We start from the raw sequence: 11360 nt of genomic DNA, 5'->3' as shown, positions 1-11360 counted from the left end.
TTATTTGAGAAAAATGTTCACCAATTATGAGGTTAAGTACACCCTTTTAGAAAAGACATGTCGTGCCTTGACTTTGGTCGCTCAGAAGCTGAGGCATTATATTTTGTCATACACTACTTACCTTGTATCTAGAATGGATCCTTTGAAGTACATTTTTCAAAACCCAATTCCCACTGACCGACTCACAAAATGGCAAATCCTGCTCATAGAGTTCGACATCGTCTATGTCACTTGCACTGCAATGAAAGCATAGGCTTTGGCAGATCATTTGGCAGAGAACACAGTTGATGATGATTATAAGCCACTGAGCACATACTTCCCAGATGAAGAGGTCAACTCAATAGAGGAAGTAGTTTCGAACGATAGCCATGTATGGAAAATATATTTTGATAGGGCTGTCAATATCAAAGGAGTTGGGATCGGGGCAGTCCTCATCTCACCTATTGGACAACATTACCCTGCAACGGCCCAACTTTGTTTCTTCTGTACCAATAATATGACAGAATACGAGGCTTGTGTCATAGGTCTAAAAATGGCCCTCGATCTGGATGTGCATAAACTATTGGTTATGGGAGATTCGGATTTGCTTATCCGGCAAGCCCAAGGCGAGTGGGAGACTCGAGATATCAAGCTTATTCCATACAGAAAATGTGTGCAAGACCTGAGCAAAAGATTCAAATCTATCGAGTTCAGGTACATTCCCAGGTTTCACAACGAGCTAGCCGATGCCTTGGCTATTTAGCCTCGATGCTCCCTTATCCGGGAAACACTCATATTGATCCACTGTAAATCCAAGTTCGGAATCAACACGGTTACTGCAATACTATCGAGACAGAACTAGATGGTGAACCATGGTATCATGACATAAAACAATTCCTGAAAACAAAGAAATACCCAGAGCATGCCAAGGGAGATCAAAAAAGAACTATAAGGCGGCTCGCGTCTGGTTTCTTCCTGAATGGGGAAATTTTGTACAAAAGGACCCCAGACTTGAACCCGTTGAGTTACATAGATTCCACAGAAGCTGAGCAAATCATAAGTGAAGTGCATTCGGGGGTATGTGGGCCTCACATGAATAGATACGTTTTGGCGAAGAAGATTCTAAGGGAAGGGTATTATTAAGATTCTAAGGGAAGGGTATTATTGGCTTACTATGGAGCGGGATTGCTTTAGTTTTGTTCGCAAGTGTCACCAATGCCTTATTCATGGCGACCTGATTCACTCGCCTCCGTCTGAGTTACATCCCATATCCTCTCCTTGGACTTTCGTTGCTTGGGGAATGGATGTTATTGGAACAATCGAGCCAAAGGCTTCAAATGGTCATATATTCATTTTAGTCGCCATTGATTACTTCACCAAATGGGTGGAGGCAGTTGCTTTCAAAGCAGTCACCAAGAAAGTAGTGGTAGACTTTGTTTATTCCAACATCATCAGTCATTTCGGTATCCCAAAGACCATTATCACTAACAATGCAGGCGATCTAAATAGTCATCTGATGAAGGAGGTATGCGAGCAGTTTAAAATTGTGCATAGCCATTCTATCCCTTACCGACCAAAGGCCAACAGAGTCGTTGAAGTGGCAAACAAGAACATCAAGAAGATTCTCTGGAAGATGATCCAAGGGTCTAGGCAATGGCATGCAATGTTGCCTTTTGCTCTTTTGGGATACCGCACGACTGCTCGCACATCTGTTGGTGTAACTCCTTATCTTCTGGTATATGGGACGGAAGCTATAATACTAACTGAAGTCAAAATTCCCTCTCTCTGGATCATTGTGGAATCAGAGATTGAGGATATAGATTGGGTAAAGACCCGTTTGGAACAGCTGATGCCGATTTATGAAAAACGGCTAGCATCAGTATGTTTCGGCCAATTATACCAGCAAAGAATGGCACGCGCTTACAATAAGAAAGTGCATCCAAGGCAGTTTGAGGTAGGACAACTCGTTTTGAAACGCATTCTTCCACACCAATCAGAAGCTAAAGAAAAGTTTACCCCGAACTGGCAAGGACCGTACATCATCAAGAAAGTGTTACAAAAAGGGGCCTTGCATTTGGAAGATGAAGAAGGACGGGTACGAGACATGACTATTAACGCAGATGTAGTCAAAAGATATTATGTTTGATATATACCCACTATGGAACTTTCACGCATGATTTTTTTAGATCGAGATGACGAAGGCTATCATTGCTCACTATCCTAAATATGTGTCACCCTTTTGTTAACCCTTTTGAGCCAAATTTGTCTTCTTTGTTTTCCCTCTTTTTGGAACCTATGTACTTATAAAAACAAAAACAAAAAAAAAATAAAAAAGAGAAGAAAAGAAAAAAAATCAAACAACAAATCTTCTGAGTTACTGAACTACGTTCGACCTGATTCCGAAAGGATACGTAGGCAGCCTTACCCTGGGTTCGGTCCCATCACAACAAAAAATCCATATTCCCAATACTCTAAAACTGGGGCAGAAGTTTGTTTTATTTTACATTTTTTTCTATAAAAACGGTTCCAAAAGTTGTAATTCAGTTCAAGGTTCTTTTCGCCTATTCTCTCTTAGGAACTTCTAATCGATCTTTGAGAATGTTTGAAGTCCACATGCCAAGGGCATTTGGCAACCTTCCGCATGCAGTATCTTAGTCCAAAAAAAAATTAAAAAAAATGAGAGAGTCTTATCGGTGAAAACCCTTATGGGCACTGTAAGGCGACAGTGAGTAGAGAAGTGAGAGAGTCTTATTGGTGAAAACACATACGATCACCATAAGGCGATGGTGAGTAGAGAAACGAGAGAGGTCAGTTAGCGAAATTCACAAAGGGCGCAACTAGCCGAATGAGGGTCTTCGATACTCCGACATGAGCACAACCAAGATAGTTTCAAGATGAACATTTGCGACAGATTTGATAATTAGACAGCTCATACGGATCATGCGTCTAGTCCAAAATGGATGTCATAATTTATTGAAGTTGGCACACACCTCCAGATAAGTTTCCCCATTCCTCTCCTTGAAAGGGTGTCACGCCCCAGAACCGAGGGGCACGACCGGCGCTCAACTGAGTGAACCCGACTGAGCAAGCCTGTTAGATTTCATTCTACCCAAATTCATTCATGAATAAAGAGGATATGTACTCCGTTAATCAAGTACTGAAGAGATTTCATTAACCGCTTCCATTTCATTCCCATTAATAACATCATTCAATATTTTCAAAATAGTACGAGTTTATAGATTTAATGAATAACATGTGGCCAAATACCAACAGTTCTAATCCAATTCCCAACATCAAATACCACCCACAATCTGTCTACGGAGCCTCTAAGTACAACTGAAGAGTAATATGAAAATGCCGACAACAAGGCCTCGGCTATACCTCAACCACAAAGTGCATGAGAAACAAAAGATACATGACCCCAAAATGAAGTGGGGCTCACCAAATCGGCTGAAAAGAGTGTACTGCTATTACTGATCAATGCCACCTACTGTAGATCCACCTGCATCTATTAAAGATGCAGCGCCCCCGGAAAAAGGGATGTTGGTACTGTCGAATAACACTAGTATGTATAGCTAGAAATCCTCTTTCAAAATAGAATGCCCATATGATCTATACGTGGAACACATAATATAATGTAATTGAAACAACCTGTACAAACAAGGACAACAAAAGGGGCACCTATTGTCTGCATTAATAATGTTTCTCATTAGACCGTCCTTAGTGTTCACATATCATATTATACACTTATGCGTTTCATAGACAGTCCATAGTGTTTATCCATACCGTACATCTATACCTCTTATACACAATGCACCTATGTGTTTCATAGACCGTCCACAGGATTTCATATCACAATAGATTTTATAACACAATGTACCTATGCGTTCATAGATCGTCCATGGGATTTCATATCACAATGTACCTATGCGTTCATAGACCGTCCACAGGATTTCATAACACAATGTACCTATGCATTTCATAGACCGTCCACAGGATTTCATAACACTGTGTACTTCATAACACAATGTACCTATGTGTTTTATAGACCGTCCACAGGATTTCATAACACAACATACCTATGCATTTCATAGACCGTCCATAGGGTTTCATAACACAATATACCTATGTGTTTCACAGACCGTCCATAGGGTTTCATAACACAATATACCTATGTGTTTCATAGACCGTCCATAGGGTTTCATAACACATTGGAAACAAAAGTACAAATACGTACATCTCATAACCTTTCACACCACATATCACCTAATCCGTACTTTCAACCACTTATAACATTATTATTTTATTGGCTCTCTTGGCCATACATATGATTCTTTATTCATGGCGCAATGGCCGTACTTCATATTTTACACTTCCATTTCTTCCCTTTCATAGATCATCATCATAATTATCAACAAGTAGAATATTTCGAAAATCACAACTTTAAATTCATTAGTAATGAAGGCTTTAAACACAATCGATTTCTTTCCAATAAATGGAGTAAAATGATTGGCAATCGAAGTACAAGTTAAAATCATATACAATTTCCACTCACGAATATGTAAGAACGCAAAACACATTGAAAATTACTTACAAAGCATAGCATTAGCTAAAACAGCAACATATGGGCATCACTTGGGTTCATAAACTTTTAGCCGATTATATTGTCGAAGTCAATTTTGGAATAGTTGAGTCAAAGCTTATTTCATTATCTTTCTCACATTATTTCATTTCATTGGCACCATTGGTCACAAGTATAACTTTCACTATTGGCACGTTGGCCACACTTTATATTCCCAATTAAGACTTTAGGTACACATATGAGCAATTAAGAGTCTTAAGAATATTGAGATTTTCTCACACAATTTGGCATACTAGCTTTCATTTGAAATACGATTCAAGCCACCACATTTTAATACGCAACCTATACTTTGAAACTCACGGAAACATTATGGAATTCAATTCTAAGAGAGAAAGTTTAGCCAACATACCTCAATTGAGCTTTCCTTAAATTACTACAACGTTCCGAAAATTCTAGCAATCCCAATCTATTTGAGACATAATAAAATTGAACCATAATTAGGAAGATATTCATGGTCTCAGCTTATTTGAGCATTTTATCAAACACTAAGCGTGAATTAAGGTTCAATGTCCTTTTATGGAGGATTACATCATCCCACAACCCAATCTTTACCATTTTTAGCTCAATAATATTTCTACACCCTTTGATAACACATGCATATAAAATAAACAACCATCTTGCCCAGAAATTATCTTTCTTATTACTCATTTCTAGACAAAATTCGAAATTGAGGGTTAGGGTGTAGAATCTTACCTTTAGGATGAAGATCTAGTGAGTTTCCCTCCTAAATCTTCCAAAACTTGAGCAAGAATTGAAGAATTAATTATTGAGGAACACCTTCTCACTCTAGTGCACTCTCTCTCACTCTAAAGTATCAGATTATATCTCAAAAATAACCCAAAGAGTGTATTTAATGAAATAGGGCCGGGTTTTAAAAACCCAAAAATGAAGCTCCAGAACAGGTTCCGCGGTCGCATATGCGGACCGCATATCGGTCACATAATTGATGTCCAAAATGACCAAAAATCTGTATGAGTTTGCGGTCACTATGCGGTCCGTATAACTGTTATACAGTCGCATAGTATGTCACATAACAGTTATGCGGTCGACTAATTGCTTCCAACTGACCCAATTAGCTGCTTCACTCTGCGGCCATTATGCGGTCTTCAAAGTGATTCTGTGGTCGCATAATGGACAGCATAAATGCACTTTTCTGCCAAAAATTTTCCTTTACTTTCCCGTGCATTGTTCAACCCAAAAGCACGTAATCCTAGTCCGGCACCATGAAATATTATTTTCTTTACAAATTTTACTGGGCTTTACACTTAAGTTCTTCAAAACAATTTGGGGTGTTACAAAGGGACACATTTTGTTTAGACACAATTCCTTTTTTACTTTCAATTCCTATTCTGTTTTCCCATAATTTTTCTTTGAGTCCATTTCGGTCTAATCTTGCATCAAAGGCGAAGCAAAGAAATGGCTGCAAAACTGGCTGCAATTTTCCCATAATACCGAGCATAATTTGGGGCATATACGACATTGACAAAGGCACGAATCCGTCTATGATCTCTTTTGCTAAGCCGAACAAAGTGTCTCAAAGAAACTGAAAAGGTCTCCTAAGCAAGAGTTGCTTCATGGAAAAAGTTGATAAGCACTATAGACACAAACTGATATTGTGTACAAGACAACTAAGTTTGATTTTAAAGAAAATATTTCCTCGCTTTAGGGACAAGGATTAGCGGTACTATGGACATCTGGGTATGAAACAGCCGAGGCAACATCGGAAAGCCAAGGTCTCCAAAAAGTGATACAGAGTATCCGAGCATATCGGTACCACTCTGATAGAATCAGTTCTTCGATAATGGAGTGACCGTGAATTCAAACTCCTTAGGGTATCAAGGCCACAAACCGACCACTGCTTTTAACACTCACAATTTTTCTTTGTTTTAAGCAGGAACAAAGTAGTGCAGAATGACGATTTTCAAAGGACAAATATCACCAAAGGTAAGTTTCTCAAAATCTCCATTTTCTTTTATTTTCAATGTGCATCACTACTATTTATACCTCACATTTACGTAGCTTAACTCAGGTAGAACCATTTCGCATAGGGGGATCCAACTCATAGTTTCGGGTAGAAGTACTCTTCGCTCAGGATGTTTTACGTAGCATAACCCATGTAGAACCTTTTTGCCTAGGGGGATCCAGCTCATAGTTCCGGGTAGAAGTACTCTTCGCCCAAGCTGTTTTACGTAGCTTAACTCAGGTAGAACATTTTTGCCTAGGGGGATCCAGCTCATATTTTCGGGTAGAAGTACTCTTCGCTCAGGATATTTTACGTAGCTTAACCCAGGTAGAACCTTTTCTCCTAGGGGGATCCATCTCATAGTTCCGGGTAGAAGTACTCTTTGCCCAATCTGTTTTACGTAGCCTAACTCGGGTAGAACCTTTTCTATCCAGCTCATATTTTTGGGTAGAAGAACTCTTCGCTTAGGCTGTTTTCGTAGCTTAACTCAGGTAGAACCTTTTAGCCTAGAGGGATTCAACACTCTATCAGTAATACATGGTGTCAACCTCTAGTTACATTTCCTTTCAGTAATATAAGGTACCAACCCCTGGTTACATTCATTCCTAGTGATACAGGGCGCCAACCCCTGGTCACATTTTCTTTAAGTAATATAGGGTGCCAACCCCTGGTTATATTCCTCTTAGTGATACAGGACACCAACCCCTGGTTACATACATTTCTCAATGATGCATGGTTCCAACCCATAGTTACATTCCTACCTAGTGATATAGGACGCCAACCCCTGGTTACATTCCTTCTCGGTAATACAAAGTGCCAATCCCTGGTTACGTTTCCTTTCAGTAATATGGGATACCATCCTCTGATTCCATTCCCTTTGGGCAACACAAGTTACTACCCCTCCCCCCCGTGGTTGCATATCCTCACATAGCTAGTTTATACTAATGTCTTTATCTTTCTTTCAACAACTTAGATAGTTTATAACTTTCTCTAATAACTCACAAAATTTTCCTATTGCTAAGTTGGGGCAAATTTTTTTTGTTCATTTTGTTCGTTTTTGATGGCTTTACAGGACCCAGCCGTAGAGCACATATTGCGATGACTTTAAGCTTGTAGTTCCAATTCCCATCATAAGAAAGAAGTCTTTCGATCACAACATAGTTGGAGTCAACTTTGATAATGTGCCAGCAACTCGGCGTCTCAAGATTTATCTTCTCAATTTCAGATCAGGAAAATGAGCAACTAAGATTGAGTCATAATCTTTTCTTCAAAGAGCATCAAGATCTAGTCTAAGGTCAAAACAAGCGAGCAAGTCAAGAATCAAGATTTGACTCCAGAAGATACATAGATAGGAATTTTGTAGTCTTAGTTTGCAGACATATGTAGTTCTCTTCTCTTTTCCTTTTGATGTAAGCGGCAAGTAACGATAACAGTAACAGTAACAACAACAATAACAACAACAACAACATCATTCTTAACTCCAGTATCTGGTAGTCCCAGCTACCAAATATTTTCAGAACTACACTGACCTGATTCCTTTACAGCCAAGGATATGCAGGGAAACTTCGAAAGCAAGGTTAGGTCACCTTTTTTTTTTTAAAAAAAAAAATGCTTTCATTAGAGTCATATGTGAGCAAAAATTAGTCTTGACATTCACTATCTTTGCACGAAAACTCTTCATGTTCTCGAGTAAAGAGGGGCAACTATAAATTCCTAATTTTGCAATTTCTTTTTCTTTCCCTTTTATGTTTATTATGTATGTATGTGTAGGAAATATGAGTTATTTATAGTTAATTAAAAGAGAATAAGAACGTGGGCTAAGTTGTGTTCTTAGCTGGAGTTGGGCCAAAATTGGCCTCAGAATCAGAGCCCAACAGCGCAGAACTCGGTCCAAATGGGTTGTCCTAGAAGACACCAAAAATGACATCATTTTAGCCAAGCTATTGAGATGCAATCTCATCCGTTCAAGCTCCCATGATCCAACCGCTCAAGATTAATCCCCCACTCAGGTATTTAAACTCCTAATTCCCCAAAGTTTTGCCCCATTTCCCCATATTTTCCCTTTTCTTCTTCTCTCTTCTCACTCTCTCCTCTCTTCCTCAAGACCTAGCCGCCGTCGCCATATACACCGGCCGTCCACCTCTAATCTATCCCAAATTCACACCACAACATCCTCTCACTCCTATCTTTCCAAATCCATGAATCAAATCCTCCAAATCCCGACCAATCCTCATGAATCTTCATAAATCCGAGAGAACCCTAGCCGCCGCCTTAAAATTTTTCGAGTTTTAGCCGCCCCCATACCATAACACATACATAAATGGATAGATCTCAAAGAAATCTATCAATTCCTACCAATTTCACCCCTAAAAGCACCACCACCACCGGCCAGCCTCCCTTACTATTGCGACCACCACTGCCCGCTGCCTCTGCCACCGTCGCTGTTTCTTCGTCTTTTATTTTTTTTTGAACTAAAGGCACTTTTTTCCTTTTGGCAAGATGTTAGAATCTATTGGTTTAATGTCTGCCAATGAGAAACATGCGCCTCGGGGTTGGACAGCCACCACTTGGCATCCTCAGCATCGTCTCGTTGCTCGATTTGACATCGGATGCCTCAGAGTTTTGTATAAGCTCGCACCTTAATCTTTTCCCCTTTTTTTCGTAATTTTTTTTCCATCCGAGTATAAGTTTTAGTTTAATTTTCTATTTTCAATTAATTGTTAAGCCGTGATCGTTAGTTCAAGTTTACTTTCATTAGCATTCTTCAATGTTAGTTGTTGCTTAATATTTTCGAATGAGGTACTTAGTCGTTTGTTTAGGTTGCTATTAATCGTTGTTTGATAGTTTATCAATGTTCATTTAAGTTGTATTTTAGGCAGCGTTTCCTAATTTCAGTCGTCTACTGTTAATTCTCAAAAATCGATTGGCTTTAGTTTAGTTTGTGTGAATACATCGTTTGATTACATTTTAAGTCTTGTTTCTGCTTTGCTAGTTCATAGTTGGTTTGAGTATGAGTGTTTTTGCTGAATTTCAGTCATGTGTGGATTTAAAAGTTGAGTACTTGAGTTTGAAGTACATGGTTGTTAGGTATTTTCCTGTTTAAGTTATAGTACAACTGCTTTGCTTTGTGTCAGAATTTGGTTAAAAGAGGACTGTTTAGTCACACAAAAGTTAGTCCTTTTGGACAGATTTTTGGTGAACCAAAATCTGTCTAAAAGGACTTATTTTTCCTACTTAAAGAACTCATCTTTACAGACTTCATCTTACACTTAAAAAGGAACAGAAAGTTTGAGAGAAAAGATAAAAGAAACTTCAGCAACCTTTTATCCTAAAACATTTTTTTCAGAAAAGCAAAAAGAAAGGTTATGTGGTCTCCCTTGGTTCTTTTGTTTTTTCAAGCTTGTTGATTTCTGGGTTTCATTTGGTTTAAGTTGCTGTTGACTGCTGCGGTTTGCTAGTTCTTGCTGTGTTCATTGAGTAGATAGCTTGAGAGTTATCCATTGTTGGGTTTCTTTCTTTTGTTTTAAGGATTCTGCCGCGCTTAGGTAATCCTATTAACTCCTTAGTATAATTTTAACTATTACTAATAATAATAAGCATGCAGTTTTGAGATGTATCTTGACTCCCCATCTATGTGTTTGAATAATGATGAGTGTTTTTGAATGTTTATTGAATATGCTCGCTTTGTTTTGATTCAGCCTTTTCCTATTATTTATGAATCTTTGATGTCATTTGAGTTCATAAAAGAGGTTTGGTTTGAGTTAAATAATTTAGAACCATATGTAATCTTTCTCTGTCGGCATTGAAAGTGATGTTTGGCATATTTCGATATGTGTTGATGTTACTTTACCCATGTTTTAACCACTTCTTGATGTTATTTAATCTTTAAAATGCCCAACATGGTATAATTATTGGTTTGATGACTAATTAAGTTATGTGTGACGATTTAAGGTGTTCGGAGTGCAAAATATGAAGAAAAGATGGTTTAGCCAGAGGAAGAAGAGTTGGATGCGTCGCATCCAACCTAGGAAAACATCATCCTGCGTGCAACCTTAGCAGTGAAGTTGGGCCATAGCGTTCGCCATCGCGTGCGAAACTGGGAAGTAGAAAAGAAGGCTGGATGCGTCGCATCCACCTTCGCAGGCAAAAATTGAAATGGAGGACAAGGTGGATGCGTCGCATCCACCTTAGCATCAATCCCTGAAGCCGAATTGGACTAGGAATAGGAGAGCTTTGGCCCACGACTTTTGTACGCAATATATAAGCTAAAAACGCCTCTTTTAGGTTATCTAACATATTGGGAAGGGGGAAAAAGCCACGACAAAGCTGTGGAGGCCGGAATTCATCAAGTTTCATCTTTCTCCTACCAAACTTAGTAATTTTTATGTTTCTTTGTATGATTTGTTGTTTGGCTACCATGTCTATATGGAGCTAAACTTCACGTTCTAGGGTTGTGGTTCTTTCATGACTATTGTTATTCGGATATTGATTTTGACTTCTTGATTTATCATATTAGTTTATTTATTCAATCTTGCGCTTAATTATTTAATTGCTTGATCACCAATTGAATATTATCTACGAATCTAGAATTGAACTCGAAAGTGAGAATTCTATATTGCATATAGGATTGAGTAGGGCAAGTTCTTGAACTCGGGCATCGGGGAACGGATTCGTGGTTAGGATAGACATATACCTAATTGCCTTGCTTGGTTGATTTACAGGAATTATAAATGCGTTCTTGTTGATTCTAACTCCATAGACATATAGGCGTTAGGT

Source organism: Nicotiana tabacum, chromosome 9 (assembly GCF_000715075.1).
Source record: "Nicotiana tabacum cultivar K326 chromosome 9, ASM71507v2, whole genome shotgun sequence".
In the NCBI taxonomy this organism is placed as follows: domain Eukaryota; kingdom Viridiplantae; phylum Streptophyta; class Magnoliopsida; order Solanales; family Solanaceae; genus Nicotiana; species Nicotiana tabacum.
The sequence above is the reverse complement of the archived record's forward strand: the minus strand, read 5'-3'. Positions refer to the sequence as shown.